Genomic DNA, 14,990 nt, shown 5'->3' on the forward strand with positions numbered 1-14,990 from the left:
TCATGCCAGACATAGCCATACTGCCTTGACAAAACCTCACTCTGACTTCCATTCCTAAGGGAAGTTTTAATGTCTGCCTAAACTGGATCGCGAGAACACTCCTCACCCCACACCTCTTCGCCCACTGCAGGCGTAATGGCCGCAACCAGCATCTGACCATCATCGGGCACCACATGCACATCCTCGGAATCGCCCGAACGCGGAAACCGCGACAGACAATCAGCAACAGCGTTCCTCCCACCCGGAACATACTCAACAGTGAAGTTGTATTCACCCATGTCAGCCATCCATCTCATTATCCTCGAAGAGGACTGCGATAGCCCCTTAGTTGTTAAAACGTGAACTAAGGGTTTGTGATCAGTACGAATAGTGTATTCAACACCCCACAAGAATGTCCTGAAATGTTTTGAGGCCCATAACCACCGCTAACGCCTCCCTCTCAATCACTGCATACCTTTGTTCTGCCTCCTAAAGTACCCTAGACGCAAAGGCCACTGGACGAAACACTCCGCCATCCTTCTGCTCGAGTACAGCCCCCAATCCATACTCACTAGCATCAACTGTTAACACCATTTTCCTAAACGGACAAAAAGAACTCAAAGATGGGGCCAAGTCAACCTCCTGCTTCAAACACTCAAACTCTTTCTGGCATTGGTCTCTCCACTCAAAACGGACACCCTTCCTGAGCAAGGCCTTCATAGCCACTGTCTTGTCCGCATATGCTGATTCAAACCGGCTGTAATACTCAGCTAAACCCATGAAGGATCTAAGTTGTTCCTTGTCACTGGGAGGCGGGGCTTCGCACAGAACCTTGACCAAATCCTTCCTAGGATGTATGCCCCTGGAATCTAACGTGTGTCCCTGATATGACACGCTAGACACCCCTACCTTGCACTTACTGAGTTTAACAGTCAGACCACTCTTTCCCAGGATTTCCATCACTCTCACAACCGTACTATCATGCTTCTCCCGGGTCTCACCCCAAACCAGGATATCATCCTGAAAACATTCTACCCCCTGTAGGCCGGCAAGAACTTCTGCATCACTCTGAAACATGGCAGAGGGAGATGCTAACCCAAATGGCATCCTACAAAAATGAAACGCCCCAAAGGGAGTGACAAAGGAGGTGAGGGGATGCAAATCGACATGCAAATCTATTTGATATGCTGACGAGAGGTCAAAAGTGGAAAACCACGAAGCTCTGTTTACTAAGGAAAGCATCTCATTGATGTTTGGCAGGGGATGCCCGTCGACCCAGATTTTGGAATTTAGATCTACACACATTCTTAAATTTCCATCCGCCTTTCGTGCCAGGACCACTGGGGCCAACCATTACGAACACTCCACCTCCTCAATGATCCTTTCACCAGTAAGCTTGGCAAGTTCTGTTTTAAGGGCATCTCGTGCCATTATGGGCACCCTCCTGACCTTATGGACGCTGGGAACAACACCTCTTAAGAACTATTTTGTGTGCAAAACCCTTTAGCTTGCCTAATTTAGGCGTGAAATCTATCTTCAAGACATTGAGCTGTCAACGGCCTGAACTTATCATAGTTACCCTCATCACTGACACTCAGTACTGCAACAGCCTTCCCAGGGCGTACCTCAATGTCTAAACCCACCTGCTCATCCCATCCAATAACTGGATCCCCTTTATGAGCAACATAAAGCTTCCCCCGGGTCCTGCGTCCTTGGAATTCTATGTCAACCCACTCAAAACCCAAAACTGTGATGGTTACACGCCCATATGCGCATGGTCTGATGTCAGAAGGAGACAGGTCTGCTATCTTCTTTTGAAATTTAGACACGTACAGTTCCGGAGACACCATAGTGTAGGGTGATCCCGTGTCTACCATTAACTCGACGGGCAGCCCATTTATGGTAAGGGTGGCCCATGCACTTTTCCTTCCCTGCCCCACACTCAATAATAAACCCTCCTTGGAAGACTCACTGTGTACGTTGGATCAACCTACATATCCCACAACCGTGACATCATCATCATCTTCACTACCCGCATCCACCATCCTCACAGATTCTTTGTGAACCATATTCTTACATATACGGGCATAGTGTCCCTTCCCTTTGCACTTTCTACATTCTGCATTAGAAGCCAGACACTCTTTAGACCCAGTGGTATGCCCCCGCCACCCACATCTCTTACACATTTTCCTGGGACTTGGCGTCCCTCTGTCCTCCTTGGGTTTGCCTCTACGGCATTCATTTTTAAGGGGCATTACGGCATGCACAACATCACCCTTGTCAGACATTGCCCTCACACTCTTCCTGGACTCCTCCATGGCACAGCATATTTCTATGACTTTCTCTAGGGGTGGATCCTTTTCTATCCACAACCTTTCTCTGACCCAAGAGTCGTTTGTTCGCATCATAACCTGATCCCGAATGTACTCATCAATGAGGCCTGTGAATTTGCAAGTAGCTATCAAAGTACGTAGGGCAGTTACATAAGAATCAATGCTTTCCCCAGCGCCCTGCACTCTAGAAAAGAAGTGGTACCTTTCAAGCACCACATTCGCCCTTTTTCCCGAACCGGGCCTCTAATTTGCTGAGAGCAGTCTCATAGGATAGCACCACATCCTGGACGGCATCACCTCCTTCGACATCCTGGAGGCGGGGTGCCAGTACATTAGGTCCAGGCAGATGTCTGAAGATCCTCGGCCCTTCTGTGCCCAGACAATTCAATAGTGCAGCTTCTTTGTCGTCATCAGACAGTCTCGCACCACCTGCAGCCCTGAGGTATACCTTAAACGTGTCCACCCATAAGTCCCAGGCAATTGCAGGTTCACCCGGGGTAGGGAGGAAGGCAGGAGGAGGGCGAGCGTTGCTGTTTTGCATTTCTGATGGCCTTTAAAAAAAAAAAAAACACTGCCCAAGAGGGGCCGGTCAGCAGCTGTAGCGGAGGTGACTCAAAGCAAACACCGGTATGCCTCTTCTAAATCCTCCTTAAAAGGCTGAGTGCTTGTTACTAGTCACAGTAAGAGCTGTCGATACGGAGCTGCTTCTTTACTCCTGGAAAGTAACCATGGCACCACCAACGCACTAACGCATCAATCCAAAACGTAGCTGGATCGGCTACGCTGCCATGCGGCACTGATCAATAGTTTAAGGGCTTGCGCATACATACGCTGCACAGAGCGCAAGTGCACCCTGCTTCCACAGAGCTCACCTGTCACTTGTAGTAGCGGAGACCGACAGTGCTGGGGCCCGGGCTCTACCCGGAACAGGGGAGCGCAGGCCTCGGTCATGTTTAACAGAGTCGTCTGTTGTGAGAGCTTCGGCACAAACCTGCAGCGGGTACCTTCCAGCAGCCGCATCGCTTCTGGATGATTTGCGAGTGTTGCTCTCATCCGCCAAGGTACTTCCGGGGAGGCGTAGCATTCACCGCGTACCAATGAGGAGCAGGACGGGGCTCTCACCAATCAACGGCGGGCATGGTGCGAAGAGGAAGCGTAGCTCCTCCCCTCTCCGCAGAGACGCCTTGTGGGAAGCATCGGGGCTCTCTGCTAGCACGGCATCGGGAAAGGTTCCGGACTCGGCTTCACTCTCTGCAGATCCTGCCGTGGGGAAATGGTCTTCCAACCGGGGATGGCCTGCTGCGGCAACTCTCCGGGACTAGAGTTCAGCCCGGCCGCAGGGAGAACACAAAGGGAGTCACTGGGACCAATTAAGGAGCGCAGGTTTGCAGGCTGATACCTTCGTCGCCAGTGTAATAAGGAGGCGCGTAAGGTAAGCTCCTTTATTGTATCAGCCTGAGACCAGTGACTCCATCTTCACCATAATCCTCCAACTGACAACTCTTGGAATCCCATACATAAAACAACAAGTCATGGAACACGAGGTGTGGAATTCCACGGCGGTGGAAGTCCACAATCATACATAACATGGAATACAACACAACGCCCCTCTCCTATAAGGTTCAACAGCCAGTGATGCCCACAGCCACCACAGTATTTCTTTTTTTTGGGCTGGTCTGCACACCCAGAACCGGGCCAGCCTTTCAGCAGAGTCTGCCGAATAGCAGCTGCGGGTGAAAGGATCTTCTCTGTTCCAAAAAGTACATAATTGATAACCGTGTACATTATGAAACGATATATATATTGTTATATATGCTGCAAATACACTAACTCGTAGTTCATCTGTCCACTTCCTCCTCCCTAACCAGTTGTCTCATCTTTATTCCACCTTTATCGTAAAGCACCTGCAAACATGAAGGCTTAGCATATAGCGGTTCATATTATACAGTGTTTGTAACACTATCCGGAGACATGAATGGGGTGGCATTAACCAGACTAACTCTGATGACATTTTAAGTGGATAAAATAAAAATAGCAGGGTTCGAAACTGCTGTGAGCTATTTAGCTTCTGCTTCAAGCCTACGAAAGCCTGGTTAGCTTGAAACCAACAGCTAACATTAGCTACTTTTGGCTCCTCTGGCTAACTGGTGCATTACCACCATGCATATGTGACATTAACTTTGAGTATATGAGAAGGTTAATAAATAAGAATTCCGACTTATCTAATACACAATGGATCATACAAAATGGACAAAAAGTTAAAAGAAGCCTCTCCTGGTTGCTCCCGGCTCCGCTGCAGTAGCTCCTGCCTACATTGTGATGCCGACACCCAGGAGGTGGTTTTGGATCCTGCTTATCGAAGCTTAATTCCAAACCCTGAAATAGTACACATGTAAATCTGCATCTTCAAAAGTGGATCTAAAAGACACCCCATTCTATTGGTTACACTGCCACCAAACACAGAACCATTATACATAATGTAATGGGCCAAAGTTCTTTGCTTTTTCTGCCGGCACTAAAAACTCAAGAGCCGTCTCCTTTTAAAGTTGAGAATCACAGGGGTTACTGTAGGCTAATAAAAAGGTGCATTTTATAATTAGAAACTATAGCGTGAACTTCCTAAGCAGAGGTGGGTCTGAGACCGAACGGGGTACCTAGAGAGAGAAGGGTACTGACAAACAGGCAGCCTTCAATCGTATTGTGTTCCAGTTGCTTTGACTGCTACCATGAGGCTTTGACATGCTTTTTACAGTGCTTTATGCCAGTCACCTCATTTGACTGAGGAGCAGAGAATGAACCACATCACAAGGCAACAAATATGAACATGAGCCCCCCCTTGGCCATCCAAAGTGGTAAGACCACATGTGAAACAAGTGAATGTGCCCAAAAATAGACTCACCGCCAAGAGAAATGGTAATACGGACAGCATACACATGTGGAAAGCCTAATATTTACAGTTTGTTTTGTATACCCTTTATGTTGTTACAAAAATAAATTAAATTAGCACAACTAAAGGATCTGTAAAACTTTCTACAGCACCTCTCTTCAACAATCATCAGGTTAAACAGATGGCTAGTTGCTAGTGATCTACAACTACACAGTAACTGCTCGCTTGCAGAGCGGATAGCTAACTCTGCTAAGTGCTTACTGTTAGGATCTGTGCTCATACTGTAGTAGATAACCTGTGGAAGTCCCAGAAGAGACAAATCAGTTTTTGTTTCTGGCTTTGATTAAATGTGTGTCATTAAAAAAAGGCTCTAGTTAACACGGTAGGAAGTCCTATATAAAACATACTATTAACAGTTGTGTGTATTTTCCCCGCATGGCCTTTCTACTCCGCCTTTGCAAGTTGTCGAATTCGGAGAAAAGTTCGAAATTGGGCATAAATTGATTAAATAAAGACACAGTAATTTCACCAAAAGGTAGATAAATCTTTATTGTGGCATGCTTCTGAATGCAGAGGAGTTCACAGTGGATTGTCTAAAAGGTAATAGTTAAAACATTTTCTGACTGTGGTGGACTTCTATGCTGCCTGAGCTGCTGGTGCCCGCCCAGTCTGCTTATTGACCACCTTCACTCTCCCTTCCACCGAATCTCCCTCAGAACCCTTAAATAAAGTCCATCATCACTACCCAGTGGTGACACAATGTGTGGGGCTAATCCGCACACATTTTCCTATGCTCACCGCATGACACACACACACAGACCTGTGTACTCTAGATGTACACCGCCTACAGGGGCCGTCCCCTCGGGCATATTTAGTTGGAATAGGACAGCCAAGAGTACATCAAGGCATCTCAGAAGGGGGAGGGCAAAACATTCCTCCTGCCATGGCCAGCCTAATTAACTAACAAAGGCTCCATGGAACCACCCTTTCCGTTGTTAGCTGTTGGTGGCAGCCTTGCATACTAATCAGAGTTCATTCAAACAGGCCAATAAAAGGACAGGAGGCCTGATCGCAAGACTAATAAAGGACAGGAAAGTCTTGCCACAGCTTCAAGGGGGACCTCAGGACCACAGGGAGCTCAATTAACCATAGAGACCATTTGATCCACAAAAGACAGGAAGATGGGTGGAACTTATTAGTATATGTTTTTACCCCTATATCTTTTCTGTTCCAAAGCACTCTGGTCTTGACCTCAGGCATACAGGAGATTGTGGGTGGTGACCCAGGATTAGTTCATTAAAGTAGGTTTATCCTACACCAATCACTGTAGCTTATTTGGCTTTAAAAGGGGCTGAGCCACTCTTTTGGACAGATCTGAAGACGAGGAGTCTCAAAGAAGAACTCATTTGGGCCCTGGCTGAAGGTACCATCTGCCTTACAGCTTCTGCCAGTGAAAGAAAGCCAGGATTTCCTCAGCTTTGGGGTGCCTTAAAGGACGGCACAAGCCCAGTGAAGAAGCTAGGATAAGTACATCGACAAGCATCATCCAGCGTCCGCCTTCAAGGACATTTTCGACCCAGTTGAGCACCTCGATCTACAACCGACTGCACTGCCAACTGTTGTCACGCCGACGTCGCTAACGTTGTCCGAGACACCTCGACCAGTGCTTCAGACCCACCAACCAGCACAGACAATGATTCATGATCCTGAGCCGCCGCGTAGGCCAGCCTGCAGCTGTCTGTCCAGCCTCGATCTCCGAACTGCCTCCTGATAATACCTGCAGCTGTCTCCCATCTTCAACTCGATCGCAGAAGCTGCAAAGCTCCCTGAAACCGCCCCGATCGAACACTAAGAACTTCTACAAGCACAATATACATTGTGGTTCTGTCCCCTAGTCCTTCTCCGAAGACCCTTAGTGACATTTTACGAACCATTGTTCCCTGTGTGCTGAAACCAAGTATCCTTGAAATATTTGAACTAATTACTTTACCGACTACCTGTCAGTATGTAGAGCGCATCCCTTTTCCTTCTTGAAACCTCTGCATTCCTTTACAGGGTGCACTGTATTTTGTATTGTGCTAGAACTGTCTGTTGAATAATAATAAAGTATATATTTTTTATACAACCTTGACTGGGCAGTCCCTTTTATCATTGGGTAATAAGTGTATTTTTGCTCTGTTGCAACTAACGATCCACAACCTTGTGGAGATAAACCTTCCATTCCGTCCATGTTACCAAGATTGGACAAGGAGGTTTATAATTTGCTTGTGTTTCTGTTTCCTTCTGGTGTACTAGAGGTGTGGGACTGATTGATGGTTTAGAAACCGATATTCATTCCCGAGCAGTGATGCCCCGGAAGTTGATTCGTCACAGGGGCACCTACCTGCATCCATGAAAAAGGAAGCTCTTTGAAGTGTTATTTATTGATGAATTTATAAAGCGCCCTAAGCCCTTAAGAAAACGGGCACTAAATCACAAATACGAAGACTAACGCAAAACATACAAGGCAGAGCCAACACAGAACAAAACCAGATAAAGGAAAAATAATAAGAAAATCCCTAAAACAGATGAGAGTAAAGTTAAAAAAAAACTATGGAACTACTAGACAATAGCAGCAAGGGACGTTATAGTATCTAAAACTACGTAAAAAAAAAGGCTTTCAATTTTTTATTGAAACCATTGGATGATGTGGTCTCCAACTGTGCTGAAGGAAGGGCGTTTCACAATTTGAGGGCAAGAAAATCAAAGGAGTATTTTCCTGCTCACTCAAGATTGACAGGAGGTATCAGAAGCAAATTGCTATTGTTCGACACACGTACCCACCTATTCTGATAAGCATTCAATCTTTGTTTCATAGGGAGACTTGCCAAAAAGGAAATTGTAAACAATAGAGAGCAGCCTAAATTGCGTGCACTTCTTGATCAGGAGCCAGTGTAGTGCTTGCCTTGCAGCAGTGACACAGTCCCTCCTATTAAGACCGGCTACTATTTTAACAACATGATTTGGGGTAATTTGTAGCTTGGAGAGATTGCATTGGGTGATGCCTGCAAGAAGGCTGCCAGAGTAGTCTATTCTTGCCCCAATGATGGCCCTATCTCATAAAGCACCGTTTTCAGCAAGGATAAGTGGACAGACCTCGCTCAAAAGTCTAAGATAATAAGCAGATGACATTACATAATTGACATGATATTTCATGGTAACAGAGTCAAGATAGACCCCAATGTTCTTGATTTAGACGCAACCTCAATTTCACAGCCGGCGTTAACTTTTTTATATTCCGCCAAAGCCTATTAAGTCTGGGTTGGCAACCAGCAATAACTCTGTCTTGGCCTCATTTAAGGCGAGCCCATTATGTGCCACCCAACCCTGTATAATATTGAAGACATTAGCCCTCAAAACATCTTCATCATAGATAACTGATAGTTACAACATTACTTATGTATCATCAGCATAATTTGTGTACTGGACACCAATCTTGTCAAGTAAATTAAACAGACGTTTTAAAAATAGTCAGTGAAAGACATGACCTTTGAGGGACAACATATGATAAGAAAACAAGTCATCTGCCACATCGCCATAAAATACTCTTGCTTCTCTCTCAAATAAAAAAGATAAAATACACGAGGCAGCAGCATCTGATAAAAAGGCCTCAGCACGAACTCTATTCAAAGGTTTGCCTCCATGATATCCTACAAAAAATTTTGTTTGCCTCAGGATGGCACTTATCAAGGACTTTGAAATAATATTATGGTAAAGTCATAGCTGGCTTCTTAGGCCAAAGAACGTCATTCCCTGAGTCAGTTTCTTTTGAGCTTTAGCTTTTATTACCAGTCTGGCCGCAGACAGACAAGCGTGAAATGGAGAGCGCCAACAGCCCCCTTTCTTGGTCAAGTAACCCCTGGTATAAAAGGAGGACTTTAGAGACCATCCTGGGGTCATATGATGATCATCAAAACTACAATAGAAGTCATTCCCACATCATCAGACGTCATCACGCTGTTAAAGTCATCAGCAAATATCTCAAAATGGTGGACGATGATTTGGGGATGAGCTTAGGATGACTTAATGAATATGCTAACATTATCCCCATTTTAGAAAACTCTTTGTTCCTGATGCTTTTTGGATGACCTACTGATCACTTCAAGAGATTACAAGTTTGTCCCTGATAATTTGGGGATGCTTCTGGGATGACATGCTGATTACGTCAAGATCATTGCCATGAAACATGTTTGTTCTTGATGATTTGGGGATGACTTCCTGATTACTTCAGAACATCAAAGTTTGTAGGATGATATGCGGACCAATACAGATTGTCATTCTGCTTTTGCTTAGTTGCACTTATGCTGAATGATCTCCCAGTGTGGCAAGTTTAAAGCTTGAGACTATGTTGGCCCAAAGTGGAAGCCAGAGGCCTAAACATAGCATGCTACCCCTGGGTGAGAATCCTTTGCCATCCCAGTCAAAAGCAGGCACCCATCACCCTCACAATCCCCAATGTGGCATGGATAAAGCCAGAGACTATGTTGGGCCAAAGTGGAAGAAAGAGGCCTAAACATAGCATGCACCCCCTGGGTGAGAATCCATTGCCATCCCAGTCAAAAGCAGGAACCCAGCACCCTCACAATCAATACATTTCCATGCTGACTTGTTAGGTAAGAATTGGCGTTGTCCCACTGTGTGAGACTACCCAACACTTATCTGCTTGGTATTAGGAAAGCCCACCTTTTGGTATAAGCCTGGAACTGCACAGGTTGGCAGTGTGACCAAGCAACCAGGCCTATCACAAGAGGGATAACTGTGAGCTGTACAAATGAAATCTGAAAATACAAGTAGCCAAGTAACACTTACAATCAAGGTTTCAGTTAATAGTTATTTATTTAACATCATTTTCTAAATAAGCATTCTTTAGAAAGGCAATTCATGTAACAATGTAAATATATTTTTAAATTACTTTTCAGAATCATACACAATTGCTACACCGTGGGGTGACTTCAATCACAAGGACAGTAATGGCATTTATATATCACACTAGTTATACTTTGCAGATTCTGAGGTTGCAGAAAGGAAAGGTTTCCGGAAGGAAAAAGGTTGAAACAGGTTCTCAATATATGTGGGAACAAACTAAATCTTCCAATGAAATCTAGACAAGCCTTTCCCAGCAGTAAGAGTCTAAAACAAGTTACCACTTATGAGGCACACACCATATCAAAGTCAGTGGGCTAGAAGAGTCTGCAGGGACCTATGACAGCCAAAGTCAATTGGAAACAGTCTATGGAGCTGAAGTAGTTCTTAGAATCAAAAGTCTTGCACAAAGTTAGAGAGTTGTTAGAAAATCACTTGTAGGGTCACAAGCTGTGAAAACAGAGTTGGAATCAACTCTAAAAGTAAGCCACTGCAATTCCCAACTGAGAAAAGCAAGGCTACAAGACAGTGAGTTAAGTACCCTAAGTCTAAACAGTACCTCTGGTTTGAAGAAGAGTGGTCTAGCTGGCTTCTGTCCTACTACAGCGTTGCAGACCCCGTGTTCCTGAGCCTGAGTCGTGGGGCCAAGAAGGAGGACATCTTTAGGGCTCCTGCGGTGGTACTTAGGAGGTCGTTGGTGGCTACGGCTCTTTTCGGTTCAGTGGCACTTTGCGGTTTCAGCGCTTAGTAAACAGCACTGTTGCGGATCTTTGGTACCGGTTCGGGTTCCTTCACTCCTTGGGTCTGGTGAGGGAACTCTAGCTCTGGTCATCCTGCTTATGGAGGGTCCTTAGGAGACTCCTGGAGATTCTAGCCGGATTTCAGACATTTCACTCGACTACGGATTACTCGACCCCTGGCACTTGGTTCTTGCAGCATTGACGAAGTACAGCCAGACAGGGAAGATGGTCCAGTGGAGTTCGTCTCTGGGTTAGTTGGTCCCACTAAGGCAAGGTGAGAAGTCCATTCCGGAGATTCTCTGTCTGAAAAGGGAGTGCAATACAGCAGCAGGGCTTCACTTGCCAATTCAAAGGTCCAGGAGGATGCAGCAAGCTACGTTCAGGGTTTCTTCGTCGGGTGTTTCTCCCAGTGGTCGACTCTGCCTCTAGTCCAAAAACCAATCGCCTTTTAAGCAGGTTTCTCCCATTCATGCACAGCCTTGGCTGTCAATCACACATCAGGGCCGCTGTCCTGAAAGGACAGCCAGCCAGCCAGCCAGCCATTCAGGACTGGTTGCATTCAGGCATTCCTAGGGACAAAGGACAGGGGAGTTTCAGGACCCTCCCTCACATCCTGTCCTCCCAGACACAATGGAACCAGAGGCGGGACTCAGGGATGAGGTGTGCCAAAGGGAAGACAAAGAAAGGGCTTAAATCTGTTTGACGCACAGAGTAAAACCCAAGAAAGACCTCACAAACAGAAAATGGCAAAAAAAGAAGACAGGGGCCATTTTGATAAAATGGTCACCCCTGGGTGCTATACTGTAGCTGAGGGTTGAGCCTGCGGTAGAAAAGCACAATGGTAGGAAAAATTAAACCACTGCCACTAGTCATTTGTACATGAGAATGTAGGATAAGGGGCTACTAGGTAACCCCCAGTACTCCACATAAGATGGTGTGTGCTGGACCCACAAAGAGAAAAGTTAAGTAAAGTAATTTTCACTTTACTATTCTTGGGAACAGTAGTTCACACAAGAAAAGGTATTTTAAACCTTATGAGAAATCTAAAGGATTTCTCAGTGACACTGCACTGAAGTTGTTTTGTGTCACCATACAAAAAGTAGATGCAAATGGAGTTTGTCAGACTCCCAAAACAGTGAAAACACATCATCCAAAGGTCAAAACACATGATGCAGTGGGAAAAGGGTCTCACTCACTCCAGGGTTAAAATTAAAAAGTCCTACAGTCCAGCAAAAGAGCTGGGGGTCTCTAAGGTTGAAGGGAATTAGCACAGAAATAAGAATTCTCCCTAACATGACTGTATCAATATATGCCAGTATTCACATGCACTCCTTCACACAATATTCATGTTTGCTTTGCACAAAATCCAATAATCAACCATAACGAAAAGTACCTCCAGGATAAAAAAAAATAAAATAAAAAAAGAAATCAAAAGAAAAGGATCCAAAAAAGTAAGAAGCAATAAACAAACGGAACCACAAAGTCCCATCAACTACCCACAATCTACCAAATACAAGCAACAACAAACCACAAACAGCAAAGACTAAACCAAAAAGACCATGAAAAACACCAATCGAAAGAGGACACGCACTAAGGAACACAACCCACGCATCATGCCTCGCTACAAGAAAGACAAAGAAGCCAGAAAAGACAACAGAAATAATAAGCAATCCCAAACCACTCGGGAAGACACAGACCAGCATGATCCCACAACCTCCAAAAACTCGACAAACATCTCAGATGGCCCAAGGAGACATACAAATAACAGAGCAGAGACAGACTACAATGCTCGCTACCGGTCCACCTACGACAACGTGGTAAACAAAAACAGCACAGCAACAATGAACCGACAGCCAACAAGCTTCACGAATACAGACCCAACCAGGACACCAAATGGATGACAACTAAAACCATCCCAGCCCGGTCTCCACCATGGACAATACCCCAACCAGAACAAGAAACAAATTGGAAACCATCACACTCACTCTACACCTCCTATATCACAATGGCTGGAACAGAGGGGTAGCTACCCTATTTACCACCCGGAAACTAACCAACCCCGCCATAAACCTTATGGGTCTACTCGACAAAGAGACTGACTAAAAAAGAACCACCCCAACCAAAAGACTCAACCGGGAAAAACCCACCTGGAACGGAAACCCAACCAACACCACACCAGTCAGAACAAGCAATACTATCAACAACACAAAAGGGAAATCGAGCAAAGTACACTGCAGCCTCCTCAACATTAGATCCATGGCAAAACACTCAACAGAAACAAATGACCTAAGCGAAGGAGGCACAGACGTGCTCTTCCTTACAGAAACCTGGATATAAGACCACTATAAAGCCATCGCGAACAAAGCAATATAAATTAATACACGCCAACAGAGAAAACCGAAGAGGAGGTGGAATCGCAATTATACACAAAAAACACGCCTCAGCATCTCGAATCATCACAACCAACGCGGAATCCCTCCTAATCAAGATAGAACTCAACAACCAATTCCTACTGATCTACAGACCATCTTCTTACAACCCCAACTTTGCAACAAAACTAGCGGACGGGGCTGCCATGCTATCAACCCACCACGACAACCTAGGTGAAAGAGATCCCAATGATACAATCATAGATACAACAGAAGAGACACTCAACAATTGGATCACCAGGGTCATTGTCCAATTAGCACCAGCTAAAACATTCAAAGCAACAAACTGGCAGCAAAATAGTTCACAGAAGAACTGAAAAAACACCAAAAAGACAACTGCTAAATGGAGGGAACAATACACCAGACAAGACTAAATAAAATAACAAAGACAACTCAAACTGTACAAAGCAACAGTCCTCAAAGCAAAAATACACACAACTACGCCACAAGAATCGGCAAACAATGCACAGAAAGAACTCCATCACCCCTACACAAACACTTTGTGAAAGTCACTTACACCAGAGCAGGGTCTGTGTAGTAGCTGCACAGCAGTTACTGCGTCTGCGGGCATTAGTCTGCGCAGATATTATTATATATGTAGTCACTTTCACCAGAGCGGGGTCTGTGTAGCAGCTGCACAGCAATTACTGCGTCTCCGGGCATTAGTCTGCGCAGATATTATTATATGAGGTCACTTTCACCAGAGCAGGGTCTGTGTAGCAGCTGCACAGCAGTTACTGCGTCTGTGAGCATTAGCGGTGCAGGTATTATATAGTCACTTACACCAGAGGAGGGTCTGTGTTGCAGCTGCACAGCAGTCACTGCCTCTGCGAGCATTAGCCTGTGCAGGTATTATTAGACAGTTACTGCGTCTGCGAGCATTGCAGAGCCTGAACCATACCGTAAATGAGCTTCGGAGCAGGCGAGCAGCTACTGTGTCTATGCCAAATAACAGGCTGCCCTCTATGCCAACAACAGGCTGCCCTCTATGCCAACAACAGGCTGTCCCGTGTAATTTCAAAACCATATGTTTAGAAAATCAAGTACTTACAATATTTAATTTCAACAAGCGATAAATACAATACAAGGAATTACAGCTTCAACGTGCATGCCTAGAGGTTGCAAAGGGCTCCTCTTAACAGTACAACAACAAAGCAGTGAGAAGGTCTAAGTTGATGGATACTATACTAAAATAAATGCATATAAAATTCACTAGAAGAGCTGCATCGCATGCACTCACCTGATGCTGTCTGGAAACTGGACATGAGCGTTTTGTAAAGGGTAGTGTCTAGTTCCCAGTTCCCATTCGAGAAACGGACAATAACAACACCCCGCCTACACTTCATCACGTGAGCTGCTCTGCATTACGTGGGTTTCAACGTCCGCTTCATCACGTGGGCTGCTCTGCATCACGTGGGTTTCAGCGTTCATGTCATTATTATAGCACGAGCTGGAACTGGAAGGCAAGGCGTTGCTAGAGCGATTCCTCCTTTGCAAAGCACATTTCCTATCATTGATTGTTATTTGTTTTCTGGCAAGTCTTAAGTTATCTCATGTTGATGGTTACTTTAATGCAGAGCAGCAATATTGGGAAGGCAGTATTTCTGTGTATTTTGGTGGTTTATAAATGGGCCTCAGGGGTGAGATTTACTCAAAATACAGGCGGACTCCGTTTTGTTTTCGTTATTTCAGTGTATTTTGGGATATGTAAAATGCATCA

At 45.2% G+C, this 14,990-nt stretch overlaps 1 protein-coding gene across 1 annotated transcript in view; it reads right to left on the reverse strand.

Annotated features, from left to right (window-relative positions):
* The window catches only part of SLC39A3 (solute carrier family 39 member 3), a 75,062-nt gene extending 60,431 nt beyond the window's left edge, over positions 1-14,631 (reverse strand). Inside the window, exon 1 of the mRNA XM_069646631.1 lies at positions 14,511-14,631. The gene's annotated coding sequence lies outside the window, so the exon portion shown is untranslated. The remainder of the gene's footprint in view (positions 1-14,510) is intronic.
* Between the last annotated feature and the right edge of the window lie 359 nt (positions 14,632-14,990).

Source organism: Ambystoma mexicanum, chromosome 1p, assembly GCF_040938575.1.
Source record: "Ambystoma mexicanum isolate Mex_15411 chromosome 1p, UKY_AmexF1_1, whole genome shotgun sequence".
NCBI classification, from domain to species: Eukaryota; Metazoa; Chordata; class Amphibia; order Caudata; family Ambystomatidae; genus Ambystoma; species Ambystoma mexicanum.